Source organism: Marmota monax, unplaced genomic scaffold (genome assembly GCF_021218885.2).
Source record: "Marmota monax isolate L192 unplaced genomic scaffold, Marmota_monax_Labrador192_F-V1.1 WCK01_AAM20220418_F8-fsc00001, whole genome shotgun sequence".
Lineage (NCBI taxonomy): Eukaryota > Metazoa > Chordata > Mammalia > Rodentia > Sciuridae > Marmota > Marmota monax.
Window position 1 is genome coordinate 57884006 of NW_026693777.1, and position 3937 is coordinate 57887942.

Here is a 3937-nt window from a genome sequence, read left to right on the forward strand (position 1 = left end):
CACACCTGTGGAGGCTAAGAGACCAAGATCAGGGGTCCATAGAGTGTGGCTTCTTCTGAGGCTTGGAGATGGCCATGCTTCCCAGTGTCTTCACATGGTCTTCTCTCTGTGTGTGTTTGGGTCCTAATCTCCTCTTCTTATAGGAACACCACTCATGTTGGATCAGGGCCTACTCTAATCACCACCCTTTAACTTAATTACCTCCTGAAAGCAACCCTACAAGTTGAAGCTCAGTGGTAATGTGTTCATCTAACATGTGTAAGGCCCTGGGTTCCATCACCAGAACTAGGCAAAAAAAAAAAAAAAAAAAAAACAAACCCTGTCTCCAAATAATCACATTCTGAGGAAGTAGGCGCTAGGACTTCTAAAATGAATCCAAAGGGGACACAATTTGGCCCACACACGAAGAGCTGGGAGGTTGCTGGCTAGGCTGATGCTAAGGGGTGAAGTGCCACTGAGCCTGAGCGCAGCATGGAGACCAGGAGAGAGGAGATGGCCTAGGGGCAGTTCAGCATGGGAGGACCAGCAGCCAGCCCTTGAGAGGGTTGTCTCTTGATGCTTATGAAATAGCTACCGGCACTGGGAAGGATCTAGTGCTCTTGATGTAAATGCACATTTTTTTTTTTTTACTTGAAGTGTGTAATAGAAACCCTCCCCTGGGCCCACTGAGCCCCCCATGCCTCTGTCCAGACTCTCCTGCCTTTTTCTTTTCTTTTTAACATATGAAAAGACATTTTATTATTATTATTTTACTATATAACATATTAGTGATTATATCAGATTGCATTTTCTCAAATGGTAAATGAGATACCTGATAACGTTTTTCTTTGATTCTCCCAAGAATCTCAATATCATCTATCTTTTGGAGAATTCAGATTCTTACCATATCTGTGATACTGTCCATGAGGATATCAACGATGCTTAGTAGTAAAGAACATTTTGCTAAGTTTTTCTATCATGGTTCCTTGCTAAAGGCGTTCACCTTTTTCTTCTAATCTGGTTTTTAGCACCTGATCATGTGTTTCTTCATTATTGTGCACAGGATCTGGTTGAGGGATTGGTTGTGTGTGTTCATGTGGGATATCCACAGAAGGGTGGTAGCATACTGTTGTCCTGCCATCAGATGTCAAAGCAAGCTCTACTTTGCAATTATAGTCATCTGGAAGACAAAAAAAAAATGTAAATTTATAACAAACAACAGATAAAGCTTCTTTTTGAACTGGAAATAAATGCTTCAGGAAAATTCTCTTTGATATCACCCATTTTAATGCTGTTGCTGCCCTAGTGTTATATGATGATCAGATGATATGATGAAAGACATTCTGAAGAGCAACCACCCTTAAAATCTGCTTCTAGGCACGCCAGTTTTTATTCCAGGAGACCTGAGTTGCCTCAATTTCGGTCCTGTGTTACACTGCCCTGCACCCTCCTGGCTGCAGAGTGCTCTTTTTCTGCCTATTTCAACCAGAATATGATCTTTGTTCCAATAGTTACTCAATGGCCACAGCTCTAAATTCAAGAGGCGTTTCTGAAGAACCTTCTGGAGGATTCTTCTTGATGCACAAGCCCAGTGTGTGCTTATCCAGTGCTTGCTGAACATTCTTGGAAGGAGCTAATCTCCCTTGGGTCTCCCCTGACAGCACCCGGCTTGTTCGCCCCCCACTTCTTGCCCTGCCCATCTGGCCGATCTCTGCCCGAAGAAGTCACGTTCATTCAAAAAGCTTAAGAGGACAAGTGGGGAAAGTTAATCTTTCCAAAAAGGGATTAGTGCCTGTATTCCAAAGCCAAATGCAAATTAAAAAAGTATTTTTGAAGATAAAATGCAGCTTGGCTTCGTCTGGCCTTCAGCTGTTCTCCCTCACTACTGTTCTAGGTTTCTGTGCTGAGCTAGTCAAGTAAGAAAAGCTGAAGGATCACTTCTTAATCTTACACACTTGGGCAGCCATCCCTCCGGCTCTCCCCAAACACCATGGGACCATGAGTCCATGCCTGCATCTGTCCTGGGTTGGAAGATAGCTGGGGAGACAAGGAGCTATCACTACTGTGTCATTGCTTGAAGGCAGGCCTCCCTGCCTGGGTCTCCACATGTGGATCTACTGGGAAGGACACAAAATCCTAGCCTGATGGCCAGTTAGTCCTGGGCTACTTGCACAGAATAACCATGTTCCCCAAACTATCCTGAATGCAGAGTTTAAACTGAGCAAGACATGCTCCTGGTTACCTTGCCTTTGCTAACAAGATAAATCAGACTTCTCTCTTGTCCTGTCTTCTTCCGGGAAGTTCCTGGAACAAAGGGGAAGACTTTCTGGAAAGCTGTGAGGCCTGCCCTCCCTCAGCTTGCTGACATTTCCCCGTACTCCCCCGAAACCAGACCCACTGCACTCAGTCACATTCACAGCCCCAAGGTTCTAGTAACAGAAATGTGCCCATTTCACCCACTCCTCCCACTCGACTCTACAAAACCCAGAGCCTCAGAGGCTCCCTATAACTATGTTGAAGGCTCTTCTGGAGACCTCCGGGAGCTGTCTTGCTGGGTCCACTGACAGTCCTCCCATCAGTGTTGAGGAAGAAGCATGTGAGAGTGCTGCCCGCCCACCCATGGCCTCCATGGACCCATGCTTTGCTCCCCAAGGATGCATCTCATCTCCCCAGGCCAGGTCTTGCCCTCTCCCTGGGACCCTGGATTCTCTTCATGTTTTGTGCCCTAAGAAGACCCTTGTGAAAATAGCCACCAGGCTGTTCTTCACGAGGCAGATAAAACTCCTGGGTCAGGTTGGGCTCCACACGGTTCTTTCCACTCCTCAGTCTCTCACCTCTACTCCCCGGCACCTCCACCCTAAACACATTTTTTAATGTTTCCTCCTTCCTCACATAAATTAGCAAACATTCTTAAGTCTGGAAGGTGCTGGCACATGCAAATTCATCAGATTATAGGTTCCAGGTTTAGGCTCAGCCGACACACCTGAAACACACACACACACACAGGCACACACATATACAATGTGCATGTACCCACCTATTTCTTTCTGGAGACCCTTCCCCACCTCTGCTCTAGCTGTTCACTGCTATCACGGGGGCACCTATCATCAACCTGGGTTCTTTATGGTCTCTGGAGCAAAAAAGTAGGACATAGATCTTCCATGGAGAGCTCCCCCAATTTCCCCCATTATATTTGCATGCATATCCTTGCAATTTCAATGAGTTATGAAATTTTAGAGGGCTATCAGAAGTTACCACCCAGTTCTGACCCAGTGTCCTCCACCAAGGCCTCCTTGTGACCCAAAAAGGGGACTCTGGGAATGTAACTCAGCCTTCCTTCTGATTGCCAAAGAGTAAAACAGACAGTGATGACACTTCCTAGTAAGCTCTTTGATAATTGAGCTCTGTGATAGGCCTGGTCTTGATAGACACCCAGGGACATGACAAGGGACTCACTCGTCCTCATGTAATTGAACCAGAGCCTGCCCAGTTCAGGACATGGATATGCTTGTCACCAGGAAGGAGGGGCCCTGGAAGATTGGCTCATTATCCACCTAAATCTTTCTGTGCCTCGGTTTCTCTGCTTATAAAACAGGGCTTATGTTTTTATATTTGGGGATTAAATGAGTATGTATCCTAAAAGTATTATATATTGCTTAAAACCATGCCTGGTGCATAGTCAATGTCATATAAATGTTAGTCAAGAGAGTAATTAGAAGTAGGAAAGTTTAACATCAGGAATTATTGGGCTGAGAGTGGTAAAAGCACATGCTTAGCATGTGTAAAGCCCTCGGATAGATCCCCAGGAGCAAAAGAAAGAAAAAGAAATTATTAACTCTAATTTAGGATTGGAGTAACATGAAAGAATTTAGGAATAGCAAGCTGAGCACAATGGTGCACACTTGTAACCCCGGGCAACTCAGGAGGCTGAGGCAGCAGGATGACCAATTCCATTTAG

The 3937-nt window shown here is 45.3% G+C and overlaps 1 pseudogene; it reads right to left on the bottom strand.

Annotated features, from left to right (window-relative positions):
• Window positions 1–851: 851 nt before the first annotated feature.
• LOC124104095 (large ribosomal subunit protein mL42-like) lies at window positions 852–1679 on the bottom strand (annotated as a pseudogene).
• Between the last annotated feature and the right edge of the window lie 2258 nt (window positions 1680–3937).